The sequence below is a fragment of the Anticarsia gemmatalis genome, chromosome 21 (assembly GCF_050436995.1).
Source record: "Anticarsia gemmatalis isolate Benzon Research Colony breed Stoneville strain chromosome 21, ilAntGemm2 primary, whole genome shotgun sequence".
Lineage (NCBI taxonomy): Eukaryota > Metazoa > Arthropoda > Insecta > Lepidoptera > Erebidae > Anticarsia > Anticarsia gemmatalis.
The window spans coordinates 10507623-10525687 of NC_134765.1; the positions used below are offsets into that span (position 1 = coordinate 10507623).

General features: G+C 33.8%; 1 protein-coding gene across 7 annotated transcripts in view; it reads left to right on the forward strand.

The window, feature by feature from the left end:
- Positions 1–18065, forward strand: part of Sap47 (Synapse-associated protein 47kD) — a 115377-nt gene that overhangs the window by 67932 nt on the left and 29380 nt on the right. The window lies entirely within an intron of this gene.

The following is an 18065-nucleotide window of genomic DNA, read 5'->3' on the forward strand; positions in this document are numbered from 1 at the left end:
CATTTGTTACGACCATAAAGAAAACATATTTTATGCCTTTAAAACAGATGCAAGCTGTGCAAAGTGTGCACTCCATAACAATTAAATCAATAACGTTCCGTTTTACGAGAGCTGATATAAAAAGACTCTTACAATGGCATTAAGGGTGCACTAAAGCGACCCCTATTATACTTATATAGATGGAAGAGAGGATTTTTTATCTTAATAGCGTTGGAACTTGATACAGGAATGAGTAGTTTTGCTTTATTTTCATGTTGAAAAGGTCAAAATGTGGTTACTGTTGATGACGAAACCTTCAACGCTTCTTATTGTATATTTTGGGATAGTATCTTGTTACAGACTCTTTCTTTTGTCGGGTCAACGCACCATTACATTTCCTATACAATTGTTGACCAAAATTTTGTTTATTTTATTTAAAGACTACGAAACTAGCTTTCAGTCGTTTCCTTAATGCGAGTATAGGAAAAAAGATGTAAACGAACGAGCAACACGCCTTTTTATACTCACTTACTATATTTTACACCCTAATTCTTCAATTCTACTCTACAAAAACTACATCTTTGTTAAATTTCTGTAGACTTCTGATTCCAAGTTCTGGTTCAACACTTAAACTTTGACTTGCAATAAGACTGTATAAGTATCAGGTTCATTAATTCACTGCACTATCTCGTTAACCAAAATGACTGAACTAGTTAAAGTTAACCAAGTCTTTTATCTACTGGGGATATAAATCTTGAAACAATTAACTGCAGGATCCCGTGGGACGGTCGTAAGGAGCCCTCGTCGGCGCATCAGGGGTCTTTTACGAGCTCAGCTCCGTTTACTCAGGTTTCATTGCTTGCAATCATTACTACTGATTTATTTGGATTAATAGGGACTTTTTGTAGAAGATTTTGAGGTTATTCTTCTTTTGTGAAGGTTATTGGTTGCTTAAAAGAAAATTGAAATATAATGGCAAAACTATTCTCAAGGTTTAAAATAGTAGCGCTCCAGTATGTTAGTAAATAGTAGTGTTAACATTTCAATAGCTGATACATTTAAAAAATGATATAATGAGACATCATTTTTAACAAAAACAGCCGCCTGCTACATCAATGCGGTTATTTATATTTTTGGTCAGATTTGTTGTATTTTGTATCCTTTAAGTCCCGTTTTCTATCATTTTTTTTTAAATTTCGCAAATTCAAATCTTCCTAATCATATTCGATTACACTACAATCTCATTTATCTGGTTATGTTACGGGCATAAACAGTAACATACCCGAAAAGTTTACTCAAAAACATATAATATATCGTTTCGAAGCTTATCAGCATTTTGTGCGAATTGTGACATCATAACTTGTTACCATTCGTATCTCTACGTGTTCCGAATGACGCGGTCATAAAGATAATACCAATGATCCCTTTACCATAATTTACGAGCCATGTTTTGGTGATTATAAATGATTTAACAACGTACATTCACAGAGATTCATTCGTGTCATTTAGAATTATACGGATTTGTTTTTGGAAAATTACAAATGATTCGCTGTTTGTTTTACACTAGCTGATCCCGTGGCTCAGCTCGTAAACAAAGTTAGACTTTATCTATAGTAATATTATAAAGCTGAAGAGTTTGTTGGTTTGAAAGCGCTAATCTCGGGAACTACTGGTCTGATTTGAAAAAATCTTTCAGTGTTAGATAAGCCCATTTATCGAGGAAGGCTATAGGCTATATATCATCACGCTACGACCAATAGGAGCAGAGTACCAGTGAAAAATGTTACAAAAACGGGGAAAATTATGATTCTCTTATGTGACGCAAGCGGGTCAGCTAGTAGCTAATAAGAGGTGCTTTTTTAAGGTAGTAAAGTGAAACAAAGTAAGTATCTAAAAATGCTTAAGTACTAAACTTAGTAAGTAACTATACTTTTATAAAATACTAGCTTCTACCAAAATGGTCTGCGTGAAAAGATATTCTAGGGAAAAAGGTATCCTGTGTTTTAGTCTAGGTTGTAAAGTATAAATATAAGTTCGTGAAGTCGTTCTTTTCGTTCAAGAGTCAAAACAAAAATTGTGCATCCATTTTCATAAACTTTTACATTTTTGCAATGAATATCAGAAAATCTTTATCTTCAATTCTAACGAAATATTTACTCAAAGATATTTACTCACAGATCCGTAATATTCAAATAGATATTTTCTAAAACGTCAGCTTAATTAAGATGATCATGGCAGGTTTTCGCGAAACGTTATTGGATTATATAAATTTAAATATAAATGTTAGGGTTGTAGAGATAATCTTGTTTACCCTGTCACGACGGAATTGTAAGTGCACGGTACGACACCGTAAATATGAAGGGTGAGTGACGGATACAGGGCCTTATACATTGGCGAACAAGCTGTAGCAATCTTTTTTAAAAAGACAACTCCCGCACTAAGAATTGCTCTTGTGTCGCGGTGACTTTTACAAACATGCAAACAAAGGACACAAAGTACAACCTGAAACAATTGTTTGTGGTTCACACAAATAATTGTCCCGCGTGGGAATCGAACCCATGACCTTCCGACGCAATGGTAGCGGCGTGGCGACTTAAACCACTGCGCCATGAAGCCAGGCAGAAGGTTAAATGTTCGTGGTCATGTTCGTAGTTACAAATGTGTGAATGACTGTTTACATAAATTGCTAAAATATGCGTTATCACTTTAACAGGCAACTGGCAAGTACGTATAAATATCTACGAAACTGAACGCCCATTGATCCTGTGGGTTCAATTCTAATTTGAGCACAGAATATTGTGCTCTGTTTAAATTCCTATCACTTGTAATTGTTTTTCTTTACCACTTGTAATCATAGACGTTTCGATTTCTAAATTGGCATTACTAGTTTTTTGTTGTTGTTTAACATCAGGAACTCATAAAATTGAAGTCGTAACGTGCACAACATTCGCGGTACATTCGCCAATGTGTACACACCTTTCTCCTAAGTGAAGACTTTGAGTTACCTCGAGGAATAACAAGTTATTTTTGTGGCACATTTTTTATGATTTTGTATACATTTCTCCGACTTTCTGTACAGTGCGTTACTTTGATCTTTTGATCCTATTATTTATATAGCGAAGGTGTTCTTGATTTTGTGTTTTGGTTTGTTTTAGGACTCTTTGTGGTATAGTGTAAAGGCCTTCTTAAATACTATTGTTTATCTTTTTCATACTTTTACTTTGGTAGATTCCTTTCTTAACTTGAATTAAAATTGAAACAGTAAGATCAGTGATAGTAATCCAAGCATTCGCTCTCTTCTTTCAAGGATTCGTACCTGAGTGATCACATCTATAACTATCGAAGTTAAGTATCATCGTGATGAAAATAATTGCGAGTTTTTTAAAACGGTTCTTGAAGGTATGCAAAGTCTCTAACCAGCACTTGGTCAGCCAGGACTGGAGACCTAACCACTCCCTCATTCTGTAAGAAAATATACCGTAGGAAAAAAACAAGCTTGAAAGTATTATACACAATGTTTCAGTTCGTATGTCTTCACAAATGTTTCATAAGCCTTATTTGAATGTGTTTGTTGCGTGAAAAATCGTTGTTTCAGAATAAATGTTTATGAAATTTCTTATTATCCTGGGAACGGGATTTGTATGTGTAGAAGTTGAGAATGATTTTCGCAATGTAAAATTGACGTTGAGCCTTCATTTTGAGCTACTTTTACGTCAAAATAGAGGTATATAAAGGAAATCGGATAGAACTGATTTTAAAAAGACATTATAGTATTGCAATCTAGACTTTTGGAGCTATATATGAGTTAAAAGGCTAGTCAAGTAAAGAGTTAAGCATAAGCTGTTTATAAACTTATCAACCGTTTTGCAACTTAGCAGCCATATCAGTTCTTCTGTCGGTGAAGTTATCAACCGACTTTAACTGTCACCTAACATTAAAATTTTACATTAAGTACGATTAGAAGTTCCTTTAATAATATTTGAATATACTCTATTTATATGACGTAATAAATATGTTCGAGTATTAATATTGAAGTAATAATGTTATTGAGTATATCAAATTAATTAAATTGCCAACTCGAGTGCTTATATTTCGGTATATGGATGTTTATCGGTTTATTTGAAGCTCCGATATTATCGTTACTACTTGATACATTGCTATAGGCAAATAGAATTTTGCTTTTCTTAGGACGGTGTAATATTATCACGTAACGTTCGTGGTAAATGAAATGCTTACTTAATTATTCTTTAATTATACTAACGGTCACCTACGACTTCGACGGCGATGATATTGCGGAATTAACGGAGATATTTAGTCAACGAAAAAAGGGTAATTAATATAATTATAAACCTCTTCAGTTCCTGAGTGACTGACTAGGGGTTAAAAATCCACGCGGGCAAAGCCGCGGGCGGAATACTAGTTTTTTTGTGTAGTAATATAAATAGGTATCTTATTTCAGTCGATATCTAAGACAACGTTAATATTCGTTAAGAATACTCGGCACTTTCTTTTCCTTATGAGTTTCAATTATCCCTAATCTTTGTACAAGATTTTCACATCTTCCTTTGTAAGATGACGTTAAGCTCCGAGTGTGGGATAACGTAATATATTTTCATAATAAGTACTAAGAAACACTTTTTATTATAAAAAATAATTTTTACCAAAGGTTTCGGTGAGAATATGATGGAGATGAGAACCCCTTTAAAAACGGCTCTAGTCATTTTTTTGTCAGTCTAGTAAATTCTGTATCCTTCAAATTAAAATATGTTGTAGCATTGTGTACTGTTCAACAAGACAATTTAGTAAATAAGTTTTTAGTTCTAGTTCAGAAGGACTCATCTTGTTCCAATCTCAAAACAATGCTTGTGAATGAATGAATGAAAAACTCTTTATTGTACATAAAATCAACAAGAACAACATAAAATAAAATTAAAATTGAAGTACAATTGGCGGGCTTATCGCACAGTGGCAACCTCTTCCAGACAACCATTGGTTCCAGGCAACTTGTGGTTATTAAATCAGTCTTATAGATAGTTAAATGCCATTTTCATAGACACAAATTAGTAGAATCGGTCGTTAAAGTTCGAATATATTTCAAAAATATAAATAGTAAAATAGCAGTGATAGCCGAGAGGTATAAGTTGACACCTCCCACGCAAGAGGTCGCAGGTTCGAACCCGAGGCAACACACCAATGACTTTTCGAAGTTATATGTGCATTAGAAATAATGATCACTTGCTCCAACGGTGAAGGAAAACATCGTGAGGAAACCTTGCATGCCTAAAATTTGTTTAATACATTTATTGAGGGCATGCAAAGTCCCCAACCCGCACTTGGCCAGCGTGGTGGACTCAAGGCCTAAACCCTCCCTCATTACGGGAGGAGACCCTTGCCCAGCAGTGGGATAGTAATGGGTTAAATTTATTATTATTTTATTAAATAGTAAACTGAAATATTTACACATTTTCAGTTATTCTTATTCGAATATCTCAATAATTCACAATTTCCATTGTAAAGTGCTCATATCCATTGTTTCAATTGGAACTGTACAGTAACATAACCGTGTTCCGAATACAGAGCGAGTTTCAACCTATTTCCTGTCTTTGTGAACGAATGGAGGAGTGAATGGATGAACGAGTGAACGGTATTAATATTGCGACTGCTGGCTCTAACGTTGCCTGTTAGACGACTGAATTTTAAATGGTTTTGAACAGCTGTTGAGCTATAGGTTTTGTAGGTACTATAACCTTTTGTTAGGTTATAGCTTTAGTACTGAAGTATGTTCTAATATTATATTATTCTTGATGTTACCGAAACATTTAACTACTATTATAAACATGAAAGTAGTAGTATTTTGTTACGTATTTTACGTAGAATATACTTCTCAATTCTTTTTTAACACGGAATGGGCAGTATTAGATAAACATACCTTATATTCTCTTACCAAAGTTCGACCGACTTTTAATGACGTAAGTAATTATGATAAGGAACAAAAGAAATTTCAACGTATATTATAAGGCAACGTATATTATAAAGCTTTTAATAATATAATGTAATAGAAACTATATTAAAATAGCTTTACAGAATTCAAGAATAGTTTTAAGCCTATAACATTAAAAGCCCACATTAATGTCAGCCGCTGACATTTATTATATTCTATAATAAAAACAAGCTTTGAATATAAAAATAGGCTTTAGTTACGATAAAATTGTAAATAGCCGTACTGTAGCTAGTTTTATATAACTTTTGCTTTGTCACTAGTGAATAGTTGATGTGCGGGTAGTCGTGACTTTTTGATGTACTAACTTTTCTCTTTGCGATATTACATCGGGGAATACGTGTGAAGTAGGGCGATATGCATAGTTTAGTGGGACGCTTTTCTGTGTCATGTATTGCGTAAAATATATCATGTCGTCAGTGAATTTAGTTAGTTAAGATTGAAATAGTGTCTTTTACTTGCATTCATAAAGCAATATTTTCAACTCAGGAGGAGAGGAGCTCGTGGCTTAGTTAACAACTGCCGAAGTTGTTCTGTGGATGGATGACCATCTTATACATATCATAGTCCTCCTTGTATCGATGGGCACGTTAAATTGTGGGTCCCGGCCGTCATTTTCAAAGATCTTTGACAGTCGTTAACAGTAGTCAGAAGCTTGAAAGTCTGACAACCAGTCTTATGTAACTGGGTTGCGGAGGTCCAAATGGCATTCGCTCCATGTAAAATACTGGTATTCAGCTACATGCGGTGAGACTGGAGGCTGTCTTCAACAAAGTTGAAACAAAGGCTAGGCTGAAGGCAATATTTTTTTACAACATTACATAACTAAAGTACTATATAGTATGTTAGTACGAATTCATTCTAATGCTACTGCAATATTAGCAGTTCACAATTACTATTATAAATTCATGTGAATCTCAGTAATCGCCATGTAAATGTTCTCTGCAACTTAGTCATTATATACTACAGCTTATTGTACCATGATAATGGCTGCCATTGTCAGCTGAACGCAGTAATGACGCATGTATTAATAGCCTACGTCATAAAGGCTATATAATTAGATAATGTCTATGTAGTTGTTATATGTTCAATTACACATATGATAAGGATTAGGTGGTATGAAGCCTCCTACGCACGTGATTGAGGGTTATAAACATTTTGGCTAAATGGCTAAAGTAAATATAATTATTTATTGATTCAAGGCTTATAGGTAAGTATTTGTATTTATAGTGGATTTAGCTTATTTTAAATGTTTTAAATATTATTATGAGCCTGTATCGTCCCACTGCTAGACAAAGGTCTCCCCATAACTTTCCTATGTAACCTATCTCCGTCAGTTTGATTCCATTCTGGGTTGATACTTTTTCAGAAGGGGTGAATAATTACTACGTATATATATTCCATGATATTTAACATATGTACATTATTAAAATATATAAGCAAAGCCTTGGTTTGTATATTTGTGTATGTTTAAACCTACTGTAGGAGGCGAATAGTTTTACCAGTTTGTATAATATTTTCTAACTAATAAATTACAAATTTTGTTTCAACTTTCATAAAATATTATTTCTATCTCATTTCATAAACACACAATATATACTCAAAGTTAGATTACAATAACACAAACATCCCTACATATTTTACTAAAACAAAGCGTTCACGATTCGTTAAATTTATTCAAATGAGGTATAATAAAACTGGCCAAGTGCGAGTCGGACTCGCGCACTAAGGGTTCCGTACCAGAAAAATACAAACACGTTTATTTTATGAGGACTCCCTTAATATTATTATTTTTATTTTAAGTACTGTTAGTATAGCGGCACCTAACGGAAATACATCATTTGAAAATTTCAGCTTTCTAGTTATCACGGTTTATGAGACAGACAGACAGTGGAGGTTTAGTAATAGGGTCGCGTATTACCTTTTGTCTGGGTACGGAACCTTATTAAAAAGGGGAATAATTGGCGTTTTATGTAAACATCCTGGCCGGAACACTACATGTGGTGGTGGTCACCCCACGCTCGGGACTCTGTCCTGCATAATTAATGGCCACCCGAGCTTGTGCCGACATTCGTGACGTCATTTTTATCTTTTTAGATATAAAATTGTGGTTATTTTAATTAGTGCTTCAGCTTTTAAAGAATTTGTGGAAGTGTTTTAGTAAAGAAAATGAAACAATTAAATTAAGCCTTGCGTGCATGAAAGATGACGGATCACAGTACATACAAATTTACCCCACAATTTTTTATATGTTAGAGTGAAAAAATTGAGTTAGTGAGTATGCCATATTTTTATACTCATTTTATGTAATTTCTTGAGATACGCCCCTTCGTTATAGGACGTGGGGCGATTTTGATCTGTCTTCTTTGTTTAATACTTTTCTTGATGCATCTCCCCAAACCGCACTTGGCCAGCGTCATGGACTCAGGGCCTAACCCCTCTTCGTTCGGGGAAGAGACTCTTACCCAGCAGCGGGGTAGTAACGGGTTAAAAAAAGAAAACAGTCTGAATTGAAAAATTCAATACTTAGTTCTGTTTAAAAATACATAAAGCTATAAATTACTGACTGAAAGATAACTGGCACACAAACCAATATTAAACAAAGCAGCTTTGGTTCTTACACGAAACAAATACAAAATATAATACTCAAAATAATCTTGTTAAAATATCCATCCTCATTGATTTATGGATCAATAAATTTTACAATAACACTGCAAAGGAAACGAAAGCGTCAGCCATTTTAGGTTTAGAATTAAGGCAATTAGTATTCATGGAGTATAATCGAGATTACTCTTTACCTTGAAAGGCTTAACCCTAAAACGGTTTCAAAACTCATCAACCTACTAACCCGTAACCGCTTGGCTTTTAACCCTAAATATTCTTAAGTTCTTACCCAATCCAATTTCCAAAGAAAAAAAACTAATTTAGAAACAAATTAGATTAAGTAAAACTTGTAATTCACTGCTTTCTTTCCCAATTATTCTTTCACAAAGTCTCGGCTTCGAGTCTCGGTATCATTAATTTAATTTAGGAGTTGCCTTTTACAAAAGTGGTATTTTACGCGATCGCTCTTTGCCCTTTTAGGGTTCTGTACCCAAAGTGTAAAAACCCTGTTATTTACTAAAACGGCGCTGTCTGTCTGTCACCAGGCTGTATCTCATAACCGTAATAGCTAGGACGCTGAATTCAAAACTTATGTATTTCCGTTGCCTCTATAACAACAAATACTAAAACTTTAAAAAACTATATTAAGGGAGGTCCCCATACAATAAACGTGTTTTTTTCGTATTCTTCATATTTATGTTGTATATTTAACCAACTTCAAAAAAGGAGGAGTTCTCGATTCGCCTGAATTTTGTTTTTCTTTTGGTACGGTACGGTACCCTTGGTGCGCGAGTCCGACTCGCACTTGGCTGGTTTATTTGAACTTATTGATTGGTTTCCGTGAAAGGTTTTTGGGGTAGAATGTCGGATTACGGATTATCTTAGTCAAGAGGTTTTGATTAATGTTGAGATGAGTTTGATTGATTGAATAAATCGGAATTTGTTTGGAAATCTTCCGATGTTATGTTTGTAAAGTTTTAGATTTGTGTTCTGAGATAAAATTTTGCTAAAAGTAATAAGAAACTGCAATGTCTTGAATGAAAATAACGAGATTATAACATACAAAGAAATGTTCCCTGGATTTTTTGCTATAAGTTGTACCTAGTTTAATTTAATTAGATTCCACAATATTATAAATCCTGGTGATTTTTTTAATGCGAAAGTTTCCCAGGATTTGTGTGTCTTTGTTACTCTTTCACGCAAAAAGTACTGTACGGTTTTGATGAAGTTTGTTATACAGATAGTTTATAACCTGGTCTAACACTTTGTACCTTTTACCCGGAGAAATCTTTTCACGCAAACAAACTCGCAAGCTGAAACTTTTTCCCACAACTAAATACATACAAAATTATTTCACGTTTTCAAGCAAGCAATAATCTCATAAGATATTTATGAGAGGTTATTCCGCCATGTTGTGACGTCACAGGCTCTATATAATCTCGTATCGACAAGTAAAGATTATAGTTCGTATCGTTGTGGCTGGAGTCGGATTAGAAATGAGACGTGGAAATATTTCTCTGATGGGATATCGGAAAATGTTGGCAAATTTCGATGTGGGTGTGAAATATTGCTGGTTTAGGTTATTTTTCGTGAAAAGGTCATTTGTAGGTGTCGTTAGATCTTTATTCATTAGGAAAATTATTAAAAAATCACCAGAAGTTCAAAAGGAACCTTTTGTTTCACAGTTTCGATACTTCTCTATATAAACGTAATTTTAACTTTAAATTTCATGTAAAAAGCTCTGAGAATCCTATGATTCGCATAAGAAGTGAACATAACAAAAATTTAAAAAGAAATAATTACATAGAGGTATACTTCAATACTATACAATATCATCTCGCGTATTTTTTATGACAATGAATCCATATTTTCAATTGTTTTTTACTCAAAGCCATTTAAAACACTACATCATTATCTAAGTACTATATAAACATTATACAAACGACAATTCCCATAAGATGATGGGACACATTACGGTGCCAGTCCCATGGGACCGATGGTAAATCTACCGTGAACCGTACATGCTCCCCTTAGGGGTCTAACGGTCTATGGGATTGCATTATCGTATACTCGCATCCCAACGACGTCTCTATAGGATAAAACTTACGAGGAAACTTGTTACTTTAGTGTGTATATTTACTATACATTTATAGTTTTCTGAAAATTACGTCACCAAACAGAAAAAAAACATCAGGTATCTTTCCCTTTGTTAGAAGGTTATCGTAACTTAAAACATGCTCAATTTTAATCACTTGTACTAGGACCCATTTTACAAGCCTGAGTACCTTATAAAATAGTTTTCGGGAGAAATGAGAACTCAGATTCAAAGCCTTACCTTACCGGAAAAAGACCCGCACTGGGTGAGGTAGTAATAGTTTCCCACGTCCAACTTAATTAACATGATGGGCTCAACGGCTATCCGCTCTTTTTCAAAGACAAAATTAATGAATCATTTGTCTGTTTTATATAAATGTGTAAAATTAGCGTCATTGTTCATAACTGGCTAACGAACATAGACAAAATAGATGAAGAACTACTAAACCTATCCCAAAATAATCAGCGGTTCCACAATTCAATAGATACTATATTTATCTATTATCATAACGTTATCATTACAATTTACGTTAATAAACACGATAAGCTCTCCGTAAAGTAATCATATCTACGTTTATTAGATCTCTCTGCTGGCGGGGACCGAATTTATTCCCTCAATTCAATTTACTCTGCCGCTGTAAGTTGGACCACTGGGTAATGTAGGAACGAATCAAATACCTATATTTCTGTGGATTGGAATTAATGTAGAAGACGTTCCTTTCATTATTGGTTTCTTCTGACTCAATGGTTTCATATTATTGAGTTTTTAAACGTTTGTTTTATGTTATTTGACTTATTTAGTTTTGAATTTACAATTAAAATTATATAATCACTAGCTTTTGTCCCCGTGAATAGATTTCACGGAGTAAAGAGCCAACTGTGTGGTAATTTAGTAAACTATATATTTACCAAAGTTCATGAAAATCCGTTCAGTAGTTTCTGCGTGAAAGAGTAATACATACATACATTACATCCATCCTCATAAACTAGCACTTATAATATTAGTAGGATATATTTACTAAAATGTTAATTCAATTTGGTAATGCACCCATATTTGGCAGATGGTTCTCCTCTTATCACATATACTCTTAACGGTGTAGCCGTTAGGTAAAACAAGTGTAAAAAAAACGACTCATATGCTGCTATACCCGGCAACACTGTCTGCTAATGTCTAAGATATTTATTATTTTCTTTCAAAACAAACAGTTATGTCATTTCAATAACAAGCTAACATTTTATTCTCCTGCAACTTTACCACTTTTCTACCTAAAGCGTAGAATATTTGATTTCCTCTACTCGTAGTCGCAGTGGGGAAAAGTGCTCTCCGAAAAGCTTTTAGTACAAACAAACGATGTTCACTGAGTTTCTGAAAAGGCTCTTTTATGACCAATGGATGTATTGGTACCATTATTGATTGCTAAATGAGTTCTTTTGCTGCTAAAGAGAGAAATGGTCTTTGAAATGGTCAAAAACGTGCCTTGAATATGTCTCTCTTGTGAATCTTTTACCCCCGGTTTCTAAGTACATTTAGCGGTAGTTTATCTATTAGCGTTTTTTTACATGAGTTTTACAAACGCTATTGAATAGATAAACTACCGCTAAATGTACCTCAGAAACCGAGGGGGTTAGTGAAAGAACTTGAGAATTGGGAGCGAAAATTTAAGTTAGTAATTAAATAATTATTTATGACTAAAGGCTCTTATAACTTCTGTCAATATAGACTGGATATTAGATCTAATTAAATTGTCTAATTTCGTTTCTTCTCCTATAACAGTTGTTGCTGGAAATCCAGCCATTCTATATATTCTAATCTTGACTAAAATCCGTTTTCCAAATGTTCGTACAATTACAATTCTATGCATAAGGGAATTAAATGTGTCGTACATATAATTCCCACATGCATAATAGCAAGATAAGCACTACAACTGTAGCAATACAGCTAGCAAGCCTTATTCTAATTCCGGGTTGCTGTTGCATTATAAAAGACTAACCCCCGGTTTCCGAGGTACATTTATCGGTCGTTTATCTATTCAATAGCGTTAAAACGCTATTAAATAGACAAACTACTGCTAAATGTACTCAGAAACCGGGCATTAGTCTACTTTGCCTATCCAGTAGTAGTACAATACCGACTACGCCACGCCAATCTCCTGATTCATACTACTACAATAGAATGTTCCCGGTAAATCGGATCATATCCAATCTCTAATGAACTTATGATAACATAATGTACAATCTATACTAATATTATAAAGCTAAAGAGTTTGTTGGTTTGTTTTTTTTGTTTGTTTGTTTGAACTCGCTAATCTCATGAAAAATTATTTCAGTGTTAGATAGTCAATTTATTGATGAAGGCTATATATCATCACGCTACAACCAGAGTACCAGTAAAATGTTAGAAAATTTAGACCCAGTCTCTCTTATGTGACGCAAGCGAAGTGGCGTAGATCAGCTAGTGTACAATATAATATCGATATTCCACGTTCACTTTGTAGGTATCTGTATCGAGTTTATACCATTAATAGTTGCTCTCACAGGCGAGTAAAGTTGAGATAAACTTTTAGCTTTGCCTGCGTTTTCTGCAGAGTGTACTGCGCCGTCAGATGCACGTAGATGCTCGTTTAAAACTTATGAACGGAAAGCAAAGATGGGTTTAGCAGAGATGGTTTACTTACTTAAAAGATGTTTAATTAATATTCTATCCATATGAGATTAATTTTTGTAAAAAATATGAAAAGTACCAGTTGTTTTAATTTTACACGTTAGTTGCATGCAGATAAAATGTGAAATACATATAGCATTCGGTGCATTTTTAACTTTTGCATATCTCAAAATCACATTTAGAATTTTACTATTTTTAGACGTTGTCCAGTTTAAAATAGTAGCCTTAGAAAGTGACATACTATCCAAGAGTACATTGAATTACACAATCAATAGTATCGTTTAAATAGGTCCCGTCATTTAGAAGAAATGGGTGACAAACACACCTACAGAATAATTATCTGCATAGTTAAGACGAATGATGAAAGCTCTACATCTTATTTAGCTAAGTTAGGTACCTCAAATGGACACCTAGAGCAGGGGCTCCCAACCTTTTTTTAGTTCGAAACCACTTTTATATTATTCTTTTTAGCGGGGACCACTATGTAAGTATATTAAAAATAAAGTGTAATAATATAATCATTCTGAAAATTTAAAAATGTTAAATCAACCGCGGACCACTGGTTGGGCACCACTGAACTAGGGAATGAGCCTTCAACCCCGATGAAAGCCGCCATACAAACCCGTTACAGTCATGCAATCGTGATCAATAAAACAGATTGTGTTTAACTTAGTTCCTCACACGGATGTGGCCACGGGACTTTAAAGGTCTTAGTGGCTAAAGGAGGCTTTAGCGGTAATTGTATGTTTGTTTGTGGTGTTCTTAGGTATTGATTTTGGGTGCGGTCAGTACTCTAGATCAGTAACTACTAGTAGGTTGTTTTATATAACTTTGGTTTGGTTTTTCTGTCGAAAGGTTAGTCTAAAGTTTGCTAATTATGTCGAGTTTGCCAGTGAGCCAGTTTGAGTCTGTTTTTAAATTTTTTCATGCAATTAGAACTATGTATTTAACTTAGTGCCTTATAAAGATGGGTCTTTGAAACGGGCATGTCGGTTATCCGGACCTTTTAAATCTCCCAAATGATTTTTTTCTTTAACTTTTCTTATATGATGACTAATTACACTTAAAACAAGTTACTCAATTACCACAAAATTTCCTGAAGGTATTTGAGCCTCTTTATAGAAAAGGTTTTAAGTACGTGATGAGCCTCCAATAGTCTACCTCTGAATAATATTTTGTCATTTTCTGTTTAGCTGTATAGAATGAGACAGCAAGTATACTAGTAATATGTATATAATTGGTTGAAACTTGATGATATTGATGCGGATCGATATATATATATTACGTCTCCAAGTGTGAGCTATTACGTAATTGAAGAAGTTTGGAGCGTGGGACTTCGATGATATTATATGACATATAGCTATTGTATTATAATGTATGTATATTATGTTGTAGATCAATGTTATGGTTTTAAGACAGTGAAATGGAATTATCATATTAAATGATGATACTTGTTACTAAAGTTAAAATATTCATTGTTTTCAAAATATTAGTATGGTCTTCTGGGTGAATTCATTCTGGCTACTTTGCGGTCTAATAAGTTTACCAAATAAATGTTAATAATTCGATCTAGAAGTAGGCTTATTCGGATTGCCGTGTGTCTAAAAACGTGAGCATGAAAAAACATTGTTTCTTAAAACGCATATGCGTTTGCAACAAATGGTTCTAAAATAGCAAGTATTTTTGACGTTTATCAATTCAGCTCTAAGACTTTTTCTACATATTCTATAATACTTATATGATGTACTATGTATCTTAATGTGTATTATATTAACAGTTTATACTTGTATTTATACTGTGTATTTATTTTTTTCTAAATTTTAATTTACAAATATTTTCTTCTGGTTTCTATTCTAAACACAATTCTTTCCACTTTTTCCATGCCTGTCTTTATTGGGGACTACAGAAAAATAAAACTGTGAGTATTCATTGGACTAAATTCAACATATATCTCTTTGTTTTATACATTTTTCTATCACATATGTTTGAAAATTCATTTAAATGTAAATTCGTTTTGATTTAATTTTGAATTCGTGCGTTCATTTCGAGTTGTACCAAAGGCACGTTTGTCTTTAAAATATATTATTTTTATTGTATTGTTATATACATACATCCATTTTATATTTTAGTATATAGTATAAATATTGTTTAGTCTAAACTCTACTGGATAAGTAAGTAACAGTTAAAATTGTGAGTTTTTTTTTACATTTCTGTCATTTTATTTATCAATAATTTTAATTGTCTGTATCCGTTACTAGTGGGGCTGGCTTTAAAGCCAGATTAACAAATTACGGATAACTGACATTTAAACTATCTGAGAGACAAAGTGGCAGGCAATGTGTAAAAAATCTTCGTATTTTGTTATTCCATTCTGTTTTTCATATTATTTTATTTTGTATTAGTAGTTTTACCAAAACATGACGACATTTTGTAATAATTAAAATATTTAAACCTGTAGGTAGATCATACATTACAATTTATTTAATTCATTAAACATAGTAATTTTACATATCCTACCGTATTTAACCCACGAGGAGTACCACCCAGAGAGGTAACTGTGGCATATTATAATACTCGTAGTATTTGTTATATCATATTCTAGTTTATAATTTCATTTATACTAGTCTACAGCATAAGCAACCCTGTGGGAAATCTACCAGAATAATTGTTGTGGAGATATAAAATATCAATATTTTTTACATTTTAGAGTTACTTTCACTTATATTGAATTGCTAACTTCTGAAGTACTTTTAGCGGTAGTTTATCTATTCAATGGCGTTTTAACTCATATAAAAAACGCTATATTTTTATCAGTTTCTTGCCACGAGATACTAAACGAATCGAGCTATTTACCCGTGATACTGTGGAACAGCATGATTTCGGAAATCAAATCATAAGAAACAAACGTCTTAAAAAAAGTAAAAACCACGCCAGTTAATTAATGGCACTCAAATACCACTGATAGAATATCCTATCTTAACAGAGTTCTAAATCTACTACACAGTAGACAAAAATTAACTACCCATTAAAAACACAAAAAATATTACTCTACACTTTTACATAAAGACCTCAGCCCCTATAACACAAGAGTCTCTGAAAACGACACCATCATCCCTTATCCTAATCACTCATTTCTAACAAAGCGATATCTAACATCTCTATACACATCCATTCACACACTCTCACACGAATAGCCAGTTGCGCTCACCGGTCGATAAACGATCTGAGGGTTAAGCAACCCTTAGCGCAGTCATTCCGTAGATGGGTGATCGCATAGTGGTATTTGAGCTGGGCGTCTCCGTGCTTTGGAGGGCACGTAAAAAGTCGGTCCTGGCTGTTGTCTACTAAGATAACAGTCGTTAAGCCATGTCAAAGACCTTCGGCTTGAATAACTTTGACACTAGGTTGACCACTAACCATACGACAAACAAACAACTTTCATACACTTTCATACTACATACAGTCCGTTCCACCAATCAATAAGGATTTGTACAAGTCCCCTTTTGTCTGAAACTCATAGTTACAAACCCGCGTACAGACTTTTTATTTTCCAATCCCGAAAAGCTTTTTCATCGCGTATGAATATTTCGTACGGTAAATAAAATTGTGTAGTTTGGCCGGCAACAGAAAATAAAAGGTTTAGACTTTTTCAATGTAGGTGTTCGTGGAAACTGAGTCGGTGTTGAAGTATTTCACGCTTTGGTTTATGTAAGGCAAGTGGGTTGTTAGAGAGGATTTTGAATATCGTTTTTTTAACGTAATTGGTATAAGGTGAGTTCAAAAGCGTGATTGGGAAAGATTTGTTTGTTTAACTGATGAATGTTATGGATAATACGTTTTCTAATTTTCACCTATTGGTGATCTATACACAGTGCATTTTAAGGACCATATTATGTTATATACTAGATCTTGGTCACGACTTCGTCAGCGTTGAAGATTTCCCGAAGTAAAAATTATCCTAAGTGTTAATCCTATAAAATTTTACTCAAATACGTCTAGTAGTGTTTTCGTAAAGGAGTAACAAACAGCCACCCTCACAAAATTTCGCATTTATAATATCAGTAGGACTTTCACTGTCTCGTTTTATTTTGCCTTTTGTTTTAGGGTAACTCTCTTTTCTTCTGTGCTGATTTATTGTTAATCTTTCGTTTACATTCCCTTCTAGCAACACCATTATAGCCATAATTTAAAATATCTCAAATAACTGCCCCATAATACCCAAAATCTTTTCCCTTACAAAGTCTCTAACCAAATCGGCTATCCGAACAATAGACTACCTCATCAGCCATTAATATCGACGTCCATTGATCTCAGATAAAAACGATTACATCTCCGGTATTAATCAACGTGATGGATGCTGTGAATGGACCGAACTCTGATCCCATCTAGCAGCCCTTGTTTCAATAGATTACTCGTTATTTCCGTGTATTATTAAGGTTTTTGCTTTGATGTTTCAGTTGTGGTTTTCATAGTATATTAAGTCCACATTTTCAATTTGTATCTTTTTATATAGTCCCCCAAACCGCAATTTGGAAAAAAGGGTAGGCTGATGATAATGATGATAATGCGTAGCTTTGGATTGGCCGGACTGAACTAATACTGGTCTCGTAAATTGAGTCAGTCAGTTTGTTCCCGGTTTCTGAGGCACATTTAGCGATAGTTTATCTATTTTTTATATTACTTTAAACGCTATTGAACAGATAAACTACCGCTAAATGTACCTCAGAA